Raw genomic sequence first — 24,205 nt, forward strand, 5'->3', positions numbered from 1 at the left:
AAATGCAAATATTGGAGTGAATGATTTATAATGTTCCTTCCAAGTCTAAAAATGCAATAATTCTTTTACTCGGATTCTGTTCCTGTTAAGTCAAAATGCTGATTCTGCATTTGTAAAAGCACTTCAGAGTCAAGTTCCCGTCTAATTTGCCCTGGACTCAGAGCACACAAATCTTGATCCCAAAGATCCTTTGGTATTATTTTGCTGTTGAATCATTCTCACAGTCATGTTTTATTCTTCATAACCCTGGGGTTTTTTCAGCAGATATACTGGACTGGTTGGCCATTTCCTTCTCCATTTCCTTTTACAGGTGAGGAAACTGAGGTAAACCATATTAAGTGACTTGCCCAAGATTCCACAGCTAAGAAGTGTCTGAGTCAGATACAAATTCAGGAAGAAGAGTTTTTCCTGACTCTAGACCCACTACTCTATCCACTGTGCCACCTTGCTTCCCAGAGGTTATTATGCTGCTTTTCCAATTTACTCTCCAGACAAACCGACCTACTTGCTATTCCTCCATGATAACCCAGATTTCACCTCTGTACCTGAAATATTCTCCCAACTCACATTTCTCTTAGAACCCCCAAAATCTTCAAGGATCACTTCAAGAACTATCTCCTTCCTAATTCTCCTAATTACTGTTTATTTATTGTATATATATCCTATCTTGAAGGATCATTTCAAGAATTATCTCCATTCCAAACCCCCCAATTACTATACATATTATGTATATATTTTCTATGTATACAGGTTGAATATCTTATTATATATATTGAACACTTCAAGAACCATCTCCTTCCTAATTCCCTCAATTACTATATATTTATTGTCTATTCTATGTATACATATTGAATTCCTCTAATAAAATAAAAATTCCTTTAGGGGAGGGACTTATTGAGTATTTTCTTTTAAGATTTGATTCCTTCCCTTCCACCATCCCCTGCCAAAAAAAAAAAAAAAAGCTTGGTCTCCCCATTCCTCTAGGCTAGAAGCACAAGGGCTACTTATGGCCGGACTCCACCACATATAGGGGCCTTGATGTTCCATTTCTAGGGTGGACAAGTTTCCCTCCTTAGGCAGCTACTCCACCCTCCCTCCCTGGAGCTCAAGTCTCAGATGCCGGATGACTTAACGCAGATACTCCTATCAGCACAGCCCGCTGCATCTTAGAACTGTCAAGCAATCCATCAACCTCAGCTTCCCTCAGAGCTGGAATTACAGGTATGAGCTGCCATACCTGGCCTGTTTACTTTTTGCATTTATATTCTCTGTACCTGGCACACAGTAGGCTATAAATAACGAGTCAATCAAAGGGCTGACGATCGGCCTGAGGTCCTACCTGTTTCATTAAGCACAGAAAGACAGATTCGAGCATTTCCTTTCTCTGGCAGCCCACATGCTGCTGACCCAGGGACGACAGTACTTTGGCTCTCGTGTGCCGCTCTGTCCTCCCCCTACTGAACTCTCCCTCTCCTTTTTTCCTCCTCTCCCCTTCCCTTTTCCTTCCTCTCTCTCAGCCTGAAAACTCTAACTTACTCTGGGGATAGTTCTAAGACACTGTTAATAACTAGGACCTCTTGGAAAATTTCTTGGCTTGGCAGTGCTTTCTCGGGGGCTGAGCTACTGAAAGAGGGCAGCAGGCGGGCAGGGCACGGGAGGGCATCAGCAAGCGGGCAGGGCACAGAAGCCACCATTGTGTGGGCACACACTGCCCCCAGTGCAGTGAGGTCAGGCAGAAAAGGGCATTCTGGGAAGCCCCCACCTATTTCCCTTGGGCTCTGTCACACTCACTAGGCAGTCAAGAGCTCCCTATCTTTACTACTTCTTTAACCCTCCTACTGTGAGCTTTCTCTTTCTTATCTCAAGATGGGACGGCTCATCCTCCTGAGCTTTTTATTAAACAACTTTTCTGCCTTCTACTGAGTGATCTCTGAGTAATCATTTTGGGGTAAGGGTCTTCTACATCCCTCCCAGTACCATTCAATAATGCTGTCAAACCTATATTTCTTTTTTTTGTTTTCTTAATTAAAGCTTTTAATTTTCAAAACACATTCATGGATAATTTTCAACATTCACTCTTTCAAAACTTTATGTTCCAAAATTTTTCCCTCCCTTTCTCCCACTCCCTCCCTAGACGGCAAGTAATCCAATATATATTATAAACATGACATTTCTTTAAGCTTCATTTTCTTATCTATAAAATTAGGAGATAACAGCTAAGGTGTGGACAAAATGTTGGGTCTGCAATGAGGACAACTTCACTTCAAATCCAAGCTCAGATCCTTACTAACCAGGTGACCCTAGGCACATTGTTTAACTCTGTTTGCCTCAGTTTCCTCATCTGTAAAATGAGCTGAAGAAGAAAATGGCAAACCACTCTAATATCTTTGCCAACAAAATCCCAAATGAAATCACAAAAAGTGGAATATAACTAAAAATGACCAAACAATAACAAAAATGAGAAGGACTGACTAGCTCTCTCTTAAGGTAGCTCCCAGATGTATAATCTGAAAAAAAAAAAAAAAATCAAAGCAAAATATTCCCTTCTTTTTTCAGATTATAAATTGTATGGCACTGATGGACCACCCAGGAGGCCATATATAAATTCTGCAAAAAAGAGAGGGTGGGCTGGGTTCAAAAAAGCAATCTCCTGATCCTTTCCAGAGGGCAGGACTCAGAAAGTGGTTGGGCTAGCAGCTTTAGTGACACTCCCTGCAAAGCTGGTGAATGTTGCCTCATTCCCTCACCCCGTCACTATAAGTTCAAGGTCTGGAGGAGACCAGATGGCAGACAGAAAGCAGAAGAAAGTACCATGGTCCTTAGGGTAAAAGTCCCTGCCTTGAATTTCTCTCTTACCCTAGAAGCTATTGCTCATGGTAGAGGAAATTGCAACATCCTGGGACCAGGGCTTCACCAGGTTTGTACGGCCACAACAGGCTCTCCACATGACTAACCAGGCGCCCAGTACAGCCATAACAAGGGACTAGAAAGGGAAGGATCTGTTTCTCTACCTTGCTATCCTCATCCCAGCCTAGAAAATTTCTGTTTTTCTCTCTTTTCTTCTTCCTCTTCCTCCTCTTCTTCTTTCCCTCCCTACCTCCTTCCATCTCTCCCTCTGTTTGCGTCTCTCTCTCTCTCTGAAATAGGTAAGGCTGAGCACAGAGGTTTTAGATTTGGAACATTAGGGGTCTATTTTCATTTTACAGAAGTGAATACAAACCCAGAGAAGTGATTTTTTCACACACCCAAGGAAGCAGGGAGTGATAGTAGGGATTATAGGGGATAATCCTCCCTAGAATTAGCATGGGGCTCACTTTGGGAAAACCTGTAAGTCCTGATGGAGGAGGAAGAGCAGTAGAGGATGTGAACTAGAAGTCAAATCACCTGGAGGGAGCTCCTACATGTCCTTTTATAGTCTTTTCTATCTTTTCTCTTCCCATTTGTTTTAAATCTCCCCCACCTCATCAAACCCTCAAACTGCAACAATTCACAGTGGCCTTGCTTCAAAGATCAGACATGGCAGCCACATTTTCCTTAGGTTGGGATCCAAGCAGGAAAATGGGCAGGGAAGTAGACAGGTACAAGAACCACTCACTTGGGGAAGCAGGTTTTCCAGGAAAGGGTAGGGCCAGTCAGCCACTCCCAGCCTAGCCAATCTCAACATCTCCAGGCTACCAAGAAAAGCCAGGTAGGCCCGGCTACTGCTAAGCCAGGCACCCACTTTCTCTGAGTATTCAGCTCTCCAGTTCAACTCTCCCCATGAACATCCTAAGTGGGCAGCAGGAGCACAGATAAGTTGGGTTATGACCTGGCCTTGGATCAGATAAGAGATATTTTCCCATTCATCACCAAGAAAAGAATCCCTCTAAAGTCTTTTTTTGATTAATTGGATAAAAGATAGATAATTTTTTTTTTTACACAGATTACACAGATACTATAAGAGTGATTGCATACCCTAAATCTATGGAATGTAACCAGAGCAGTTCTTAGAGGCAAATACATAATACCGGATGCCTATTATTAATAAGAAAGAGGAAATTAATTGTTAACAGTAGAACAACAAAGCATTATATGAACAGCACATTAAAAAAAAAAATGAAATAACCAAGACCAGAGCAGAGAAAAGAGAAAGCTCTCTCTCTTTTTTTTTAATCATAGTTTTCACTGTCCCTGACAAATGTCTAGCTTTACTGAACAGGTTTCCTGGCCCAGCCTTGCCCAGGATATGTTTCACTGATAGCAGAACAAGCAAAGAGGAGGAGGATTGCTGTAGATAAATGAATGGAAGGGGATTTGAACAAGGGATCTTCCTTCGGTCACTCAAGTGATGTGATCAGGAACCCAAAGGGGGAGGGAATGGTGAGGATGGAAAAGGGTCTTGGGGTGGGGTTAGTGAAATCCAGTCACCTGAAATCAGAAAATGAAAGTACATTGACTTCCAGGCCAGCTTTGGAGCTAGGGGGAAGAGGATGAGTCAGCTGAACTCTTCAGGGACAGCAGCCTTCCCAGAGTGGATGAGGAGTTCTAACAACAGCTCTGGGGATGGCCAGGGAACCTAACCTGGCTGAATCACAGGATGAGGCAGGAGCCCCAAAACAGGTTCTGTCCCAAAGGTAAATATGACTCCCTGGCTGCTTCCCCACCACGGAAACCGAAACCTGACTCCCTCTAACTCCCAGTGGCCTTTCTGGGAACCCAGGCCGTTTTTAGAAAGCTGCAAAGAGGAAGCAGGAGCTGCACCAGCACACACCCACTGAGAACTCAGCAGCAGAACTCAGTTGTGCTGACCTCATGGAGTGGATCCCAGGATCTCCCCTCAGGTTTCCCCCGCCCCCGCAGAAAAAGCAGCTTCGGTCAGATGACCACCCACCCAACACAGCACCCAAGTCATCCAGTCATTCAGCAAAAGAACATCCCTTCCGCAGAAATCGGGTGGGGAGGGCTGCAGGGACGGAGGAAAAGGGCAGGAGGGAACCTGTCCGTCTTATCTCTTCTTCTGGATCCCTGAATTTGCCTTTAGCACACTGCCAGGCACATAACAATTGCTTAATAAGTGCTTGTAAACTAGTTGGGAAGGGAGACGCCTAAGCCTTAGGACTGGAGATGGCAAGGATTTCCACCTATGGTTATGGAGATCATAAAAAGGGGGAGGAAAAAAAGCATCAAGGAAGGTAAAGAAAAACCAAAAAGCTCGTCGTTGCTTCCTGCAGGTCAAAGAATAGCTCTCCCTCCCTTCCCAAGAAAACCTCACATCTACCTTCCCAAGAAAACCCCAGAGAGTTGGCAGGTCTGCATGGCTGTGAAATAAACACACCACATACCCGTCCTAGCTCCCCCGAGACAGACTCACAGGAAGCTCTTCTTGGTCCAAACCCTCTCCTCTCCAAACCATTCGGGAGATGTTCCTCCGGAAAGGGGGTTCCTGATTGGCTCAGAAGTTCCCGGCTCTCCAACATCCCCATTACCTCTGTCTGTCCCAGAGACAGGGTTGGAAAGACAGTGCCAGTGTGCCTGGTCCGGAGGGATGCCCCAGACTCTGACCCACCTGGTTCTTCCAGCCTGACTCAGGTCCCTTTGGTCCGTGGCCACAGAGACTCAGGCCCACTCAGGGTACAGAACTCTCCCGAACCCAATTCATGCAGCTCTCCTATAATGCTTTGCAAACCACATGTTGCAACTGCAGACTAGAAGGTGGAGGAAACGGGTTAGATGTCAATCTCCTAGTGTCCCAGTAAACAGTGTGAAGGGGGAGGGGAAAAGTAGTCACCTACTTTTCACATTGCCCCTTCACTCTGGGCTGTGGCCCAAAACAGCTCAGTCCTACCTTTCCTCTACCCTAGTGAGGCTGGATATTAGTCAGTTTGGCTTCTCTCAGGTAGACTGTGAGCTCCTTAAGAAAGACTTTTTTTTAATTAAATTTTTAAAAATAATATAAAAAAAGAAAAGGGAGGTGGGGTGAGAAACAAAGGCTGTTTTAATCTTTCTGTGTATTTCCACACAGCAGGCATCTAATTAATGCTTATGGACTTCACCTGACTTAGCAAGCACTTGGTTACTAGAAGGTGATAAAATTTAGGACACAAACCACTCTCCACAGTACCTCAGACCCAAAGAGAGAAAGCCAAGTGCTCGGAGCATCTTGAGAGATGAGAGTTTAGATATCAAGATGCCCTCTGTGGACAATATCCCTGTAGCTTCCCCCAGCAATTTAGCAATTATGTTTTTGTGGTAAAAAGTGTACTCTAGTTCATATTAAAAAGTAATCAACTAAACTCTCCTCTACTCCCCAATCTGGATAGCTCAGCTCCCTATTCTGAATCTCTGCTGCTACAGGATCTTTGGGAACTTGGAAACCTTAAAAATTATTCCAGGGGGTCAGGTAAGGTGGTGCAGTGAATGGAACACTCACTGGTCCTGAAGTCAGGAGGACCTAAGTTGGCCTCAGATACTTGTTGTATAATCCTGGGCAAGTCATTTAATCCTGATTGAGTCTACAAAAAGCAAAGAGAAAAAAAAAACAAAAAAAACAAATATTCCATGAAAGAGATTTTCTCCCTCACTTCTCCAAGCTCATCCCCTCCACTCCCACTATACACAATTATCTTGGAGCTGGAGAAGGGCTGCAATTTACATTATTCCTTTTCTTACTGCCAACAGATCTCCATCTCCAAGAACTTCTTTTGTGGGGTATAACCCAAGGAAGCCTTCAGGGTCTTTGGGCAGGAAGGTGCTTCAAACTCAGCCCAAGCAGCCAGGCCACTCTATCAGTGCCCATCTCCTAGGAAGGAACCTTTACAGCCTTTTTGAGTCTCCTGGTACACTTCCAATGAGTGACCCTCCAGTGCAAGGTGTGGGAGAAATGGAAATCTGGATTCAACTGCTGTCTCTTGTCACCTACTAGCCACATGACCCTAATCTTACTTAATTTTACCTCTTCAGGCCTCAAGTTCCATTTTCTGTAAAATGAATACAATACTGCACTAGCCACCTCAAAGGGTTAATTAATGGCTATCAAATGGGTTAACATGGGAAAAGGCTTTGAAATGCCAAAGGTGCCATAAAAATGTAAGATGAGATTACTAACCTAATTAAAACAGCTGTTAACCACAGCAAAGGCAGGCAGTCACTGTCAGTCAACAAGCATTTATTAAGTGCTTACTATGTGCCAGGCCCTAGGCTTCAGTGATGAGATGTAAAGAAAGGCAAAAACACATGGAGCACCCATTCAATTGAGGGCAGAGCCAGGGAAAGGGCACAAAGAAAGGACAAATGGAAGGGCCTGCTTTTTAAATTCTGGCTCTGCTCCCAGTGCAAGTGAAGTCACCTCTCTGGGCCTCAAATCTCATTTACAGAGGGGAAGTTGGACAAGGATATTGTCCTTTCCAGTCCTAAATCCTGACACTCCATACCGTGCTTTTAAAACACTCTCAGAGGCAGTTAGATGCGCAGTGGATGCAGTGGTTCTCAAACTTTTGTTTTAAGTATCTATCCTATTAAAAATTGAGGACCTCTCCAAAGCGTTTTTGTTTATCTGGGTTATATTTATAGACATTTATGATACTGGAAATAAAAACTATTTTTGAATTTGTAGACCCTCTAAAAGGGTTTCAGAGATTCCCCAGCATTCTCTAGACCAGGGGTCCTCAAACTACGGCCCGCGGGCCAGATGCGACAGCAGAGGATGATTATCCCCCTCACCCAGGGCTATGAAGTTTCTTTATTTAAAGGCCCACAAAACAAAGTTTTTGTTTTTACTATAGTCCGTCCCTCCAACAGTCTGAGGGACAGTGAACTGGTCCCCTATTTAAAAAGTTTGAAGGCCCCTGCTCTAGACCATACTTTGAGAACCACTGGGATAGAGCCTTCGCCCTGGAGTCAGGCGAATCTGAGTTTAAATGTAGCCTTAGCAGCTGTGTGACCTTAGGCAACTCACCTGCCCCTGTTTCTCCTCTATTTTCTCATTTGTAAAATGAGCTGGAGAAAGAAATGGCAAACCACGCCAGTATCTTTGCAAAGAAAACCCCAAATGGGGTCAAGAAGAGCCAGACATTGACTGACAAATGACTGAACAGTAATTGTTACAAAGCAAGGGCATAAATGCCTTGCCATTCATTCATTCCTTCCCTTAAAAAGAATCCTGCCAAACACATTCACTAAAAAGCTAGTTAACTAGACTTCCCAGAATACTGGCTGGGGCTGGTTTCCCAGAATAAGTCTTAACAGAGACAAAAGAGTCTAATTGAGTGCTAGAGCACCCAAGCAGCCTTCCCGGAGATCCTGGCTTGGTCTAGCTACTGCATTAATTCCTTGAATGTCTCCTCAACATGGAGTTAAGGTGGAGGGGAAGTGAACTTACGTTAGAAAATTTGGGTTTGAGTCCTACTATAAAATGGGGATAGGAGGCAGCTAGTGGAAAGAGTGGTGGACCTGGAGTCAGAAAGTCCCGAGTTAAAATTCAGACGCTTATTAGCTGTATGATCCTGGGCAGGTCTCGTAACTCTGTTTCCTCAGTTTCCTGATCTGTAAAATGAAATGGCAAACCACTCCTTTGCCAAGAAAACTCTAAATAGGGGTCACAAAGAGTCAGACATGATGGAAAGAACTGAAGCTACGTGCTTCATTACTGAAAATAATTGGCAGGCGTGATTCCCCTTCTCCTCTCCCCAGCTTTTCAGTTTCCTTTTATATACAGTGTTCCCTGTTAGAATGTAAGTTGCTGGCAGGGACCACCTTTCTGCTGGCATTTATATTCCCAGGGTTTAGTACAATGGCTAGCGCATAAGAAACACTAAATAAATAAAACTATTAAAGTTGCTGAGCTAAGCCACTGTCAATGACAGTTATAAGACTGGAAAATGTGAAAGGACCAGAGAAAACCACCTTTAAAAAAAAAAAAAAGGGGAAGAGAATAGAATTTGCAAACTCTAAGCTTCTTTTTGGTTCCTGGGAAAATTCTGTAATGGATCACTAGAGATGGTTGGTGAACTTCTCTAGAAAAGGAAAGAACGAGCAAGGCTTTTATCATGCCAAACTAGCCTTTCTTTCTTCTTTTTTTGGGGGGATAGGGTTATTGAACTGGTACATCAGGGAAATTATTCTTCTGGGAAAGATTGGTGGAAAATATGATAAATACTGTTAGATTTATTTGAAACTGGTTGAATGATCAGCCTCAAAGCAACTTTTAATGGTTTATTATCAACTTGGCAGGAAGTCACCAGTGGAGTACCATAGTGATCCATGCTGGATACCGTTCTGTCAAATTTTTTTGTCATTGACTTGGACAAAGCTATTGACAGTATTCTCATCAAATTTATTGATAAAAACAATATAATAGCTAATAATAAGTAACATTTATATAGTGCTTACTATGTCCCAGGCACTATGCAAACACTTTATCTTATTTGATCATCACATGCCTAGGAGGTAGGTGCTATTATTATCCCCATTTTACAGATGGGGAAACTGAGGCAAGGGGGAAGAATTGGTCTGTTTCTTTTTTAAAACGACTTGTCCAGGATCATAAGTGTCTAAGGTTGGATTTGAACTTAAATTTCCTGACTCCAGATCCAACACTTTATCCATTGAACCATATAGCTGCCCTAAATGACAAAATGACAAAAAACAAAACAAAACAAAAAGGATAGTTACTACATGGGATGACAGTCAAGATCCAAAAAAGCTAGAGCAGGCAAAGTCTAAAAAGATGAAATTCAATATGGACATAAATAAAGTTTTATACTTGGGTTAAAAAATCAATTTCACAAGTACGTGATTAGAGAAGCATGATTCAGCAGCAGTTTGTCTAAAAAGTCTAGGAGGGTGGGGAGGATGTTATACTACAGCAATGCAAGATGGCATCCAGAAAAAGCTAACGATCTTGGGATATATAGCGTCTAAGGAAAAAATTGATAAGATAGACAACCTTGAGTCCACTTCAAAAGAAAATGAATTGAAGAAACTAAGGATGTTTGGTTTATAAGACAAGAGGAAGTCAGGGGGAAATAATAACCAAGTATTTTGGAGAGTCACTTCAAGAGAGAGGATTAAAACTTGTTCTGTTCTCCCCAGAGAGAGAAGCCCAGAGTTGCAAAAAGGCAAATGCAATTTTCTTTTTGTTTTTTATTGAAGCTTTTTATTTTCAAAACATATGCAAGGATAATTTTTCAACATTGACCCTTGGCAAACACACTAAATTTCTTACCAATTTATTATTTCATTTCAGTTGTGTCTCTCTTCATGACTCCATTTGGGCTTTTCTTGGCAAAGATATTGGAGTGGTTTGCCAGTTTTTCTTCAGCTTATTTTACAGATAAGGAAAGTGAGGCAAACAGTGAAGTGACTTGCTCAGGGTCACACAATTAGTGTCTGAGGTTGCATTTGAACTTAGATCGTCCTGACTCCAGACCTCAGTGTTCTACTTATTGTACCACCTCACTTCTTCCTAACAATTAGAGATGTCCAAAAGTAGAAGGAGCTGCCTTCAAGAGACTTCTCCCTGAAGTTGAGGAGAGACCCCTAGCTAAGTATGTTACAGTGCAAAATCCTTTCATGTACAAGTGAGCTTAATTGCTAAGGTCTCTTTCACTTCTCAAATCCCATGATTCTGAAATTGCTAAGGGCTGGGAATATAGATTTTGGACTCATGTGAAAAAATGGAATTTCAAATCACGGGAGTTGATAAGCCCAAGAAAAGTATAATGAGTATATCAAGAAAAAATAGAGAGAAAAGGGACAGGGGAAACAGAGCCAAGATGGAATGGTAAATATCAGTGTAGTGAGCTTCCCTCCAAAAAGATGTAAAAATATACCAGATCAAATCCTGGTGAGGAAGGCCAGAAAAAGTCACAGTGAGTCACTTATTCAGCCCAGTTTGGCACAGGAAGATAGAAACATTGGGGAAGGGTCAAGACATGGAATATGATGCCTGCAGAACACTGCAGCATCTTAGGGCATCATGATGGGGACAAGTACCAGTCTTAGGGCATCATGATGGGGATAAGTACCAGTTTTGTGACCCACTACCCAGTTCCAGGTCACAAATTCAAGGCAGAGTAAGGATACTTGCACAGGAAAGGGAGTAGCTTCCCTGGAGGTGAAGGCTTTGGTCTGTATATGGCAAAAGAGGTTCAGTAGCAAGGTGTAACTGTAACAGTAGTATACATCAGAACCAAGCTCAGAGCAGTCTCAGCTCTAGCATCTAACTCAGTCTACAAAGGAATAACTAAGGCAGAATCTAACCCTAAACAGAAAACTACACTTCTGTCACTTTGAATCAATAAAGTTTTCCAGTTAGCTGATAGGGCCTGAGTCTATCAAACCCAGGTCAGGAACTTGCAACACTCAAATGGAAGGGGAAGGGTTGGGGGAAAGAGAGGAAACTATCAGATTTTTCCTGGATCAGGGGTTTTGAAGCACTAAAAACCTGCAGGTCCCTGACATATTCCTAAAATCCTGAAATACACAATGACTCAACACACAATGCCCCAAGAAAGTAGCAACAAGAAGCAACTATTTCCTCCAGAAATGTGGTGGAGTCTAACTCTCACAAGTCTGAGTCAGGAAGCTAGCTGGATAAATGGACAAATTAAAAAATAAAATCTCACCATAATGAGCTCTTATAATGGCATCGATACTCAAGACACGTGCAAAAAAGAATGAATGACTCTAAAACATCTATTAGCAATGCCTCAGAAAAGGAAAAACATAAAACATATCCCCACCCCAACTTGGACACAAATTCAACAAAAATTCCTGGAAGAAATGAAGTAAGAGTTTTTTAAAAAAGTTTAAAATGGTTTTTTTTTGTAATAGAATGAGAATGCTTGGGGAAATTTTTGGAAAAGAAATGAGACATGGAAGAAATAGAAGGGAATTAACAGCTTGGCAAAATGATATAAGGCAATAAGAAATAAGAAAACAAAGTCAAATACCTAGAAAAAATAGAAGAAAATGTAATATATTTCATAGAAAACAAACAAACAAATCTTAAATAATCTGGAAAACAGATTAAGGAGAAAAAATTTAGTAATCACTGGACTATCTGAGGGCAGCTAGGTGGCACGGAAAGCAGAGCCTGAAATAACTGAACAATAAAATGTTCAGAAATTGTTTACTTCTACTCATTTCTCCTGACTCCTGCTTCTTCAGAGAGACAGAACAGCCTTTATCCCTCTTTCTACTTCTCTCTCCCAAAGACTAGTCTTCCTGGGTTCAAATCTGGTCTCTTATTAGCTATGTGATTCTGAATAAATTACTTGACACTGTTTACCTCAGTTTCCTCATCTATAAAATGAGCCAGAAGGAAATGACAAACTGCTTCAAGTGGTTTTTTTTTTTTTCCAAGAAAACCCCAAATGGGGTCACGAAGTATTAGATATAGCTGAGAAATGGCTCAACAACAACAATGGACTATCTGAACACTACACATATAAAAAGAACCTAGATGTTGTATTTCAAGAAATTCTGCAAGAAGACTGCTCAGATCTCTTAGAACAAGAAAGAACAAGGGGGAAACAGAAAAGATCTATTAGTTTATTCCGAAAGAAACCCCCAAATGGAAATTCCCAGAATTTTCTAGCTAAAATCCAGAGTAAACAGGTTACAGAAAAAAAATACTGCAGGCAGCCAGAAAGAAAGAATTCAAGTACTGAGGAACTTCAGTCAGGATTCCATTTAGCAGCCACATAAAGAATCAGAGAACTTGGCTGTGGCTCTTTTCAACAATGAGATGATTCAGACCAATTCCAATAGACTTGTGATGAAGAGAGCCATCTGCATCCAGAAAGACTGTAGGAATTGAATGTGGATCACAACATAGCATTTTCACCTTTTTTGTTATTGTTTGCTTGCTTTTTGTTTTCTTTCTCATTTTTTTCTTTTTTTGATCTGATTTTTCTTGTACATCGTGATAAATATAGAAATTGGATTATTTGCTGTCTAAGGGAGGGGGTGGGAGGAAGGGAGAAGAAAAATTTGGAACAAGATTTTGCAAGGGTGAATATCGAAAATTATTTTTGCATATATTTTGAAAATAAAAATATTATTTAAAAAGTCAGAAAACTTGGAATACAGTATTTCTGAAGGCAAGAGATATAAGCTTACAAGTAAGAATGATGCACCCAGTAAAACTTGAGTATATTGCTACAGCGAAAAGAAATGGGCCTTTAATGTAATAGAAGACTTCCAATTATTCTTGATGAGAAGCCCAGAGTAGTGGAGAAACTCTAAAATTCAAGCATAGGATCAAAGAGAAACATAAAATGGTATATACAAACGAACAATAATAAAGGACCAAAGGATAAACTGTTAATGTTCAAATATGGGGAGATGACACATATCCCCTCGGAGGTCTCTCATCATCAACATTCATACAGAGTGCAATTAAAGAAGATGTGGGAGGGGTTCTAATATGTCTTAATGATATCTCCATCATGGGAAGAGGAATACACTGGTGAGGAAGAGAGGAAAGTTAGAGAAAATTAGGTTCAGGGTGAACAAAAAGACATTTATACAAACAAGGAAAAAGAGGTAAGGGGAGCAGCTGACATTTAAACTTCACTCTTGTCTGGACTGGATTAAAGGAAGGAAGAGCACACACAGAGAGAAAAATACATTTCACTCAATAATGAAATAGGAAGGAAAAGGGCAAAGGGAAGATGAATTTCGAGGGTAGATAGCGAGGGATTATTAGTACTAAGCAAAATAAACTGAAAATAAAAATATTTATAGCTGTTTTTGAGGCAGCAAAGAATGGGAAGCTAAAGGGTTGTCCATAAATTGGAAATGGATTAACAAGTCATAGAAAATAAATGTGAAGGGATACTACTATGCTGAACTCTTACCCACATAATGATCCCAGGATAGGATTCCAGAGGATTAGTGAGGAAACAAGCTACCCACCTGGGAAGTGGATTCAAAATGAAGAATGAGTCAAATATTTTTTGGATATGAACAATGTGGGAACTTATTTTGATCTACTCTACATGTTTTCAAAGGGTTTTGTTTTCATTTGGGGTAGGAGGATAAAAAGGGAAATCTTGGATAATTAAAATAAAATATTAAAACAGAAAACTGGTTGTATAGTCAGAAAAATATGTTTCAATTCTGCCTCTCATACATACTGGCTATGTGATTGTGGGCAAGTCACTTAACCTCTCAATGGTACAGGCAACTTTTCAAAACTGTAAAATGCAAAACAGGTGCTAATCTATTTTGGTAGAGAGAGTTCTTCACCAGATGTTCCCTCATCTGATGAACTCATAGGACCATGGAGGGGAGGGGAGAAGAGGAGGTAGGGGACGTACCTTAGAAGTGTAGAGCATCATTTTGAAGAATTTTAATGGATTCCTTTAAAGTTTATAATTAATAACGATTATAAGAATACCCTACACTTCTATATCACCTTTTAAAAATAACATTATTTTAATATAATTAATACTGATCAGTTATAATAGTTTCTATTTCTATAGCATTTGTTATTCAATGTTATGTTTAATTTTGTTGCATTTCTATCTTCAACACTTTTCCTGGCACACTGAAAGGTGCTGAATATCTGTTGATTAATTGGAAGGAAAAAAAAGAGTCCAGGATACCACTTCTGGGAATACCTATACCTAAGAAGTGAGATATGGAAAATGACCAATGGTTAAAGAAAATTGATCCAATAGGCAGAAAGAAAATTATAACTATCATCAAAGACCCAGGGAGAAAAGAGTGTCTCAAAGGAAGGGTCAACAATGTGAAATGCTGCAGAGTACTCAAGAAGGATAAGGACTGAGAAGATTAATGGATTTAGCAATATAGAGATCACTGGTGAGCCTGGGGAGAGGTTTTAGTTGAGTGAGGGGGATGGAGGCCAGACTGCAAGAGATTGAAAAGCAAGTGTGTGAAAAAGAGAAGTGACAAGTGTAAACAGCTTTTTCTAGGAGTTTGATTATGAAAGGGAAGAAGGATAGAAAGTGATAACCTGATAGTATGGTAGGGTCTGGGGCTACTGTTGTGACTTCCCCTCTATGGAAAAACAAGTATAAACAATTCAATAAAGCACTAGAAAAATATGCTGCTATGTGCTGGAAAAAGTTGCAGCATTCTCTTCCAAGAGACCAGGTGGCAGACCTTTTCCCAGGGGCCACACACAATGGGATTTATCTGCTGAGATAGCTAGGCTTCCCTGAGTTTCCTAGTTTCGATGTTCTCATCTTTTTAGGAGGAAGCCTGTAAAACAGAAGCTGTATGTGAGGTCAACATGAATTCTAGTAGCTAAAAGCCTTTCCTCTTCATCTCCAGCTAGGTGCAGGAAACTGGGGAATGCTTTTCTCCAATCTGGGCATGAGGTCATTCTGGAAATCCCCAACTTGTGATCAGGGGAACATTGACGACTTTGTAAAAGTATGTGGGTGCTGCCTAAGCTATGTGGGTAGCAAAGGGGATGGAATCCCACCCAATCCTGTGCCACAGATAATAGGATGACAACTCATTTCCTTCTTTTCTTCTAGCTGGGCAGGAGTAATCAAAGGAAATAGTCATTATATTATTCTAAATCACTGGGTATGGCTATCCTCTGCCACCATCCACACCCAAACAGATTTCTGTTAATTTAACAGTGGATTTAGGATGGAAAACCCTCCACAAGGCAAACAAGACTGATAGCTACACTGCTTGGCCAATGGCTAGGGTAACCAGGGGTTCCCTTTCCCTGAAGCTTCTACCCCTAACTCTTTCCAGGAAAATGCAAACCCCTCAAATGACCTCACATATTCTTCTGCAAATGCCCCCATGCCCTCTTCGGGAGTTCCCCTCTGGCAGAATTTACTCATCTTTCTTTTCAAAGGAAAAGGACATCTTTTTCATGGCACAGGCTGCAGGTGCAGACTATTGCAATGTAGAATTGATCAGATTAATTTCTTTTAACTGGAAAGATGTGGGGACTTTTATAGTAAACATTAACAACCAAACTCAAACTCTTCACCCATTTAAAGGCTCCTAATTCTTCTTCCCTGGGAGGAAAAATGGACCAAGGTAAGTATTATGCCAGGAAGCTAGGTGATTTAGTGGCTAGAGTGCTGGATTTGGAAGGAAAGAAGATCTAAGTTCAAGTGTTACTTCAGACACTTGTGTTCATACTATGTGTCCTCAGAGAAGTCATTATTATCTAAGCCTTGGATAATAGCACCAACCTCACAGGGTTGTTATAAGGATTACATGAAATAACATATGTAACTCAACATAGGTAACATGTAACATTAGCTGGCTAAGCCTAAGCAAATCACTTTCAACTTCAGCTTCCTCATCTGTACAATGGGGGTAACAATAGCATCTATCTCACTTTGCTGTGAGATTCACATGAGATAACATGTGTAAAATGCTTTGCAAACCATAAAATAGGTACCACAGTGGATGGGCAACTCAGTTTGGAACTGGGAGGACCCGAGTTCAGATTTGACCTCGGACACTAGCAGTGTGACCTTGGGCAAGTCCTTAATCCTGTTTACCTCAGTTTTCCATCTGTAAAATAATATGGAGAAGGAAATGGCAAACAGTCACTCTAGGATCTTTGCTCCAATAGGGTCACAGGGAGTTGGACACAACTGAACAACAGCAAAAATAACAAAACCTTAAAGTATTATATAAATGCTAACTCTTATAGTGGGAGAGGAGAGGGAGGAGCAGAATTACTTAAGTCACTCACTGGTATTACATTCAAATAGAAATAGAGCCACTAAACCTTATATGAGGATCCCTAATGTTTCATACTGACTTAGAAAATCACATATTAACATTCATTATATCTACGTTCTACTGCATTTTAATTTGTTTTATTAAATACTTTCTTATTATATTTTAATCTGGTTCCAGTCACTCTGGAATGATGTGATCAGTACAAATACACTTTTAACACTGATAAAGCAGTAGCCAACGATGACCTGAACACCTAGCAAAGTCACTCAGGAATGACTTGTTCAGAGATAGTGAGTTCATAAATGTTTAAGCACCTACTATGTGTCAGGCACTAAGTCAAGCCCTGGGTATGCATAAAGAGACAAAAGTCTTGTCCTTGCTCTCCAGGAGTTTACAATCTAATAAGAGACAATAGAATTAATAGGTACCAAACAAGCCATATACAGGATACATAGGAAACAATTAAAAGACAGAAAAGCACTAGGGTTAAGAAGCATTAGGAAAAGCTTCCAGTAGGAGAGGCTATTTTAGTTGGGACTTGAAGGAAGTGAGGGAAGCCAGGAGGAAAAGATAAGAAGCATCCCAGACAAGAGGGACAACCAGAGAAAACAAGCGGACTTGAGAGATAGTGTCTTGTGTGTAGTACAGCAAGCCAGCCAGTGTCACTAGACTGAAGTAGGGGTTGGAAGTACAAGAAGACCCCAAAAGTGTGTGGGCGGTGTTTAGGTTTTAAAAAGCATTGAGTCCCAAACAGCCCCGATAACAGATTAGTTATCAGGAGGGAGGGATGAGATAGTGAGGAGTTAGTGATGAAAACTAGATTTTGAGCCTACGAGACTGCAAGGATGGTGACAATAATGGGGAAGGTTAAGAGGAATTAGGGGGAAAGATGAGTTCTGTATTAACATAATAAATATTAGATTTCTATTGGGCATCTAGTTCTAGTTGTCTGAAAGGCAGAGATGTGAGATTGGGGTGGGAGATAACTGTAACCCCCCTTTCCCACCCCCAGATATGGGAAGATTCCATGACCCCAATCTAAATAATCTTGAGTCATACTTCTTAGGAGAAGTTTCATTCTTTTTCCACCCACTAACAAACATCACACTAAACTAGAACCTCTACAAGCAGGAGGTATGACTAAATATATGACTGTCTCAACCCTGTACCAATAAACTCATTTCTGGGCCAGGCTGTATGAGCTTACAAGTTTACTTAGAGTGAGGTTTTTACTAACAGGCTGGGAGTATTAAGAAGAGAGACTAAGACCCATGTTAATAAAAATCTATTTCATTCCTAATGAAGATGAATAAGTCAGTCAATAAGCATTTATTAAGTACCTACCATGTGCCATTCACAGTGCTTAGTAATAGGAATACCAAAAAAGGGCAAAAAAACCCAAACCCAAAACCAAGAAACCCTGCCCTCAAGAAGCTCACATCCTAATGGGGGAGGGATGAAGCAATAGGAAAAGTTATTCACAAACAAGATATATGCAAAACAAAACAACTGGAGATAATCAAGAGAGAAATGCTTCTTGTGGAACATGTAATTTTAGCTGGTATTTGATTTTATAAAGGATTTAAGAGCTAGGACAACTGGGTCTCTAAAATGGAATTTCCAATGGGTTAGAGGGGCAGCTAGGTGGTATAGTGAAGAGACCATTGGCTCTGGAATCAGGAAGCCCCGAGTTCAAATTTGACCTCAGACATTTACTAGTTGAGTGGTCCTGAACAAGTCACTTAATCCTATTTGTCTCAGTCTCCTCATCTGTAAAATGAACTGGTGAAGGAAATGGCAAGTTACTCCAGTATCTCTCAAAATGGAGTCACTTAGAGTCCAACTTGAATTGAAAAAATAACTCGACAACAATGGGTTACAAAATAATTTTCCACTATCAGGCTTCTCCATTGAAGAAAAGTAACCCTAGATTTACTGCCTTTCATTTAGAGATAAAAAAGGCCTGCAGACACCATCTAGTCTGACCCTAGACTCTTTTTTACAGATGGGAAAACCAAAATCACCCATTCGGCACAAGTGAAATTCAAACCCAGGTGCCTCAGATTCCAAACACAGGACTACTCTGCCAGAAGAGCAGGTCCTTTCATGTTGAAAACATTTGAAAATGGGCTGTCTTTCTGTCATCCAAGGACTTCCAAGTTTAGAAAGGCTCATTAACAGAATACTGGTCATCAGGTGATAAAATTTTTTTGTTGGCTCTAACAGTAGTATTAAACTCAAATAGAAACCGAGCCACTAATTTGTACATAAGAATGCCTGAGGGCTACATATTAACTCCATTTTAAAATGTACTATTATCTATGTTTTATTGTATTATTCATTTTGCTCGATATTTCCCAATTACAATCTGATTCAGGTCTTAATCAAAAGTGTGTTAGGTGGCCAGCTTGAAAGATTAGACACTTCTGAGCTACAGCAAGTATAAAGCTGTGTCATTCAAAACTAGGGTCTGTTGTTTACTATATATGTGGCCTTAGGCAATCATAAAACCTCACAGTAAAAAGGGAGGATGTGGAGCTAGATGAAATATGAGGTCCCTGGTATTGCTCAATCTATAATCATATTAAGAAGTGGAGGGGTTTCAATTTGTGTAGGTGGAGCGAATATGAAAACTGACAGAACTTAAAATCTTTAAAGGTACTGAAAAAAAGCAGATAGCAACAAGCATGCTTACCAGCCTTGATCGATTGGTTCTGAGAATGCTTTTGGAAATACAAGCCTACCTACTTAGTTCTGTATAAACTATATATAAATCCTCAAAACTATCTTGGTGAAGTACCATATTAGAAGTCTGATTACAACATAATCAATAAACATTTATTAAGTGCCTACTATATTCTAGGCATTATAAATTAAGTATTCACTGACCTATTTTGTATTCTTAACTTCTTTCCCAATTTTTCTAACTGGAAGAATATAACCCACATTCTTCCAAGGCTCAAAGTGAGAAACAAGAAAGACAATTTATCACATGGGCGAGGGAACATCTCTAGAAGAATAATTGTGTCATTTCAATCAGAAATTTGATACATCTTGTCATTATCACAACCTTTATCCATTTACCAATGAGAAAAATAAGGCACTCTGAGAAAGAAGGGCTTGTAGTGATTTACAGGAAGGATTCCTAAAACATTAATCTTAGTGACTATAAGAATGATGGAACCCTCAATGGAAATAAGAAAAGTAAGAACACATAAAGACATGTCAAGTTTGAGATGATTATGAGACAACCAGTTGGAGAATTCTAATAGGTAATAACTAAGTCCATAATGGAAGACAGGGGCTCAGGAAAAGTTTTCATTTTGATGAAAGTTGAACCCATGACAACTGTTGAAGTGACTAAGATAGTGGAAAAAAAAAAGAGGAGAATGTTTTGGTTCTAGTCTGGCAGGATGGCTGGGAAATGCAGGTGTGATATAGGAAGATGGCTTGAGGGAATGAGGGTAGGATCAAATGAAGATTTTAAAAGAAATGTTAAAGATATTAGTACTTTATAATACTAGCATATAAAGGGTGTGTATATTTCTATGTATATATAACCATACAAATATGTAAAATAGCATATATATACTATTTATAAATCTTATAATATGCTATATAAAATAGCATATTATACATATATAATACTATTATGCATAGCATATTATACATATGCATGTATATACACATTTTGTGTTACACATATATAACATATATTATATATATATACATATATATATATATTTTTCAAAATTTGTATATAATCCTACAGTTATATTCCTTCCAAACTACAAGATAGTTGTAGATGCTTGGGAGGAAACACTTATTCCAAGTTTTTGACTTGCTCCAAGCAGCTCTCTAGAAGATGGAGGCTGCAGATTATAGTTGAGGAAAATACACATAGCTTCCTCTTAATATTTTTTTGAATAGCTAGAGCAAAGACATCCCAGGTAACCCCTCCCCACCAGTAGCTAAATTTCTTAATCACCCAATATTCTTATTTCCCCTTCTGCCAAACAGCATCATCCCAGAATTATTTCAAATGAGCAGATTAAAAGCAAGAGTGAGGGAAGAGGAGTGAGGAATCTCACTATCCCCAGCCATGATACCGCTAGATGGGAGAGCAGATACTAACCTTAACTTAAAGAATATTACCTCTTCCACTTATCCCTCTCTCAATGTCTCAAACCAGGAGTAACCCTGGCCAGAGTAAAGAACTGTTCATATGTGTGAGATCATTTTCAAAGGGAGCCTTAGAAAGTTCAAAGCACAGGAAAGCATAAGAATTGCAGAAGTTTTTTCTACAGCAAAATAACGTTTTGGTCAGGTATACTTATTGTGTATCTAATTTATATTTTAATATATTTAACATCTACTGGTCATCCTGCCATCTAGGAGAGGGGGTGGGGGGGGGTAAGGGGTGAAAAATTGGAACAAGAGGTTTGGCAATTGTTAATGCTGTAAAGTTACCCATGTATATATCCTGTAAATAAAAGGCTATTAAAAAAAAAAAAAAGAATTGCAGAAGTATTGTATGTAAATTCTGCACCAAAACTTGGTGCACGACCCAGGGCAATTTCTTGGTAAGGCTCAGCTCACAGTCGCAGACTGCTTTGAAAGCCAGAGAGAATTGAGTAAGACAGTGTGAAGATTTGGAGCCAAAGAATCCGAGTTCAAATCCTAGGTTTCCATTAATTTATTAAAATCTTTGGTTCCAAGAATTCTCATCACTAAACTGAGGGTGGCTGGATTGGATGAGCTCTAAAGGACTTTTCCAACTCTATGGGTATTTTCTGGTATGATCTATGATTTTGTTAATTAAAAAAAAAAAAGAGAGGGAGAGAAGAGGAAAAAAGTATCTCTGAGGGTTTTTTTTTTTCCTTTCTTTCTTTTCCAAATCAGTCTATTTGCCTCTGCCCTTCTCCGAAGAGTTTTAACTTCTGCCGAACTGCTTTTTTATCCCACACCAGCATGACAAGTTTTCTACCAGTTCTAGAAGTGGGTACGGGCCTGCCCAGGGCGCACACAATTCCTCGGTTAGTCGGCTTTTAGGCCCCAGAGACACTCTTTCCCCCAGCTCGGCACAGCAGAAAGCCCATCTTTGGAAATGCAGCCTCCTTCCGTCCTCGGCACAGTTCCTCACCCCATGCACCCAGGCTCCAGCCCCGGCCTGCTCCCACGTGGGAACCTGGGGTTCTGGAGGGCCAAACACTCGCCCAATAATCCGCAGGGTTCACAGCCCGGCGCGCCCTCCCTCCATTTAGGCTCGGACACTTTCCTTCCGGACCGAGAGCGCTCCTCCTCCCCTCGTCCCCAAGCCCACGCCCGGGCTTGCCCCAATGCCTACCCCTAGCCTGCCGCGGATGCTTCGCCATCCAACGTCGGAGCCCGAGCAACTTGGGGCGACTGCGAGCCGAGCTGGCGGGCGGGGTCACTCGGCTCTTCCCCGCCCCGTACCTGCGAGAGGGCGGCGTTGGGGCCCCAGGGGAGGAGGGGTTGGAACGGGCATGAGGGACCGCCTCCGTCTGGGAAAAATGCCTGTTATAATAATTCCTTTCGCAATAGCCCCACACACTTTCAAATCACCCGCACATTCGCCCAGCATTTATTAAGCACCTGCTGTGTGCCTATTTAATTTTTTTTAAGTGTTTTTAAGATTCCACTAGCACCGCCCACTCGTAGAAAAGAAAAAACCCGCTAACTCTTCTCTACTACCTTCCTTATCAAAAAGCATTTAGCGCAGGCGGGCGCGCGTGGGGTGGGGCGCGTCTGTTTGGGTATAGGCTGAAAAGACGGAAGGGACCACGTTTCTCTTTTTAGAAACTGAAGCGTTCTAAAAACAACACAATAGACCAGATAGCTAAGCGGTGCTCCGTCTCGGGGAGAGTGCTTTCCTTTTCCCCGCCCCCCTGACTAGGTTCGCCAGTCCAGGGGCCTAGAGAGTATTTCGACTTTCTTAGGTATCCCTCCAAGGCCAGCTCAGAACAAGGCTATCACCGTTCTACCTCCCGGCCGCCTCCTAGCCCCGCCGTTCCGATCCCCGGTTCTCCTGCTCCCTCACTTCTTAAGCCTCAGCGGCCTCCTCACCCCACTCCCTTCGGGGCTTTGGAGCGCTTTGCCAATCCATCCCTCCTGGGACGGCCTCACCTGCCCGCTCCGTCGGCTGCCTGGTACTCGTCATTAAAGCTCCACAAGGCCCCGAGGGGGGACCAGAAGCGCCGAACTCGCGCTGAACTCTCTGGGTCCGCCGGGAGACTGAAGTTATCAGGCGCTCGGCCCCCACCTAGGCAACCCACGTCGGCGGCGGAGGGACACAGTTTCCGGCCCCGTGGGGGTGGAGAAGGTAGCAGGGTCTCGGAAGGCTAGGACGCTGGGCAGCAGCTGGTCCTCTTTCCCCAGCACAACTTTGGGGGCCGTTTGTTTGACCTGACGCGTTTTGGGAGGCGGTACTTCTGGGAGAGAATTTCCAACATGTGCCTTCTCTCTCTCCACCCAGCCCCGACAATTTCTTAAGCCGGGCTGCTCTCTTGTTCTCAGTGGCTCCTATGCCTCCCTAGGTGCCTCCTGTTCTGAGCGGGCTCTTCCTTGCTCAGTTTCTCAGATTGACCCAAGGCAGACAGAACCAGAGAGAGCAGACTCACGCCGCAGGACAGGCACATCTCTCCTTCCCCGAAAAGCCCAACCAGCCACCTGGTTGTAAACCTTGCAAACAAATGAAGTTTCCGGGGAAGCGGCCGACGGGGAAATAAGCACTTGGATCTCTCACTCTTAGCCTTCACCAATCACAGGAAGTAACCAGGACCCGGGGTCAGGTCCTAAGAGTTTAAGAAACCCAATACAAAACCCAGATCAGAATTCTGAGCGCCAACAACGAAGTGAGGTCGAAAGGGATTGAGTCTGTAATGGATTTCACGCTGCACGATGAACTAATTGACCTCTTGTCTACTTCCAGGCCCCTGAAAGGATCGATTTATCGACCTCATCTCTGATGCTTAGATTACAAGATTTTGTGCTAGAAGGGGGGTGGGGTGGAATTGTCAGTGCTGAGATACATAGAGGCCATATAATGCATTGAAGACAGAGAGAACTATATGTCTGTATTGAGAAGTTTCTGAAAGGGAGTAATATCTAATGAGCCTGCGAAAATCAGGTTGTAAAGGGATTTGAAATTTAAATATAGAAGAATTTATATTTTGTCCCAGAGCTACTGGACTTTATTAAGGAAAAGAATGGCATAGGATTAGGCTGGCCAGTGAGGGTCTGGTCCTAGGAGCATGGGCAGAAAGTCCCTACCTAGTTTCAGCCTTTTTGAAACTTGTATAGATATTCCTCTAGCCAGTTTCAATCCAAGTGAGAATATGAAAATTTGGGGAGCTGTTTTCCACCCATGATGATTCAGGACTGTTTGATGACAAAAAAAATCTTCCCATTAGCTACAGAGCCAGAAAGTGTGAGTTGTTCAGGAATTGCTAAACCAGAACCGAATGCACAAACAAAGATGTGACCTACCTACATCCATCTTTCTTTC

At 41.5% G+C, this 24,205-nt stretch overlaps 1 protein-coding gene across 4 annotated transcripts in view; it reads right to left on the minus strand.

Moving 5' to 3' along the window:
- RHBDF2 (rhomboid 5 homolog 2) overlaps positions 1–23,817 on the minus strand; it is a 42,852-nt gene extending 19,035 nt beyond the window's left edge. Inside the window, exon 1 of one of the 4 annotated variants that reach the window (XM_023502515.2) lies at positions 22,825–23,817. The gene's annotated coding sequence lies outside the window, so the exon portion shown is untranslated. Of the gene's footprint in view, positions 1–1,339; positions 1,843–5,321; positions 6,387–22,024; positions 22,797–22,824 lie in introns of those variants that run through there. The other 3 variants (XM_012548475.3, XM_023502516.2, XM_031965869.1) reach the window with 3 other exon arrangements.
- Between the last annotated feature and the right edge of the window lie 388 nt (positions 23,818–24,205).

This window comes from Sarcophilus harrisii, chromosome 4, assembly GCF_902635505.1.
Source record: "Sarcophilus harrisii chromosome 4, mSarHar1.11, whole genome shotgun sequence".
Taxonomy (NCBI): domain Eukaryota; kingdom Metazoa; phylum Chordata; class Mammalia; order Dasyuromorphia; family Dasyuridae; genus Sarcophilus; species Sarcophilus harrisii.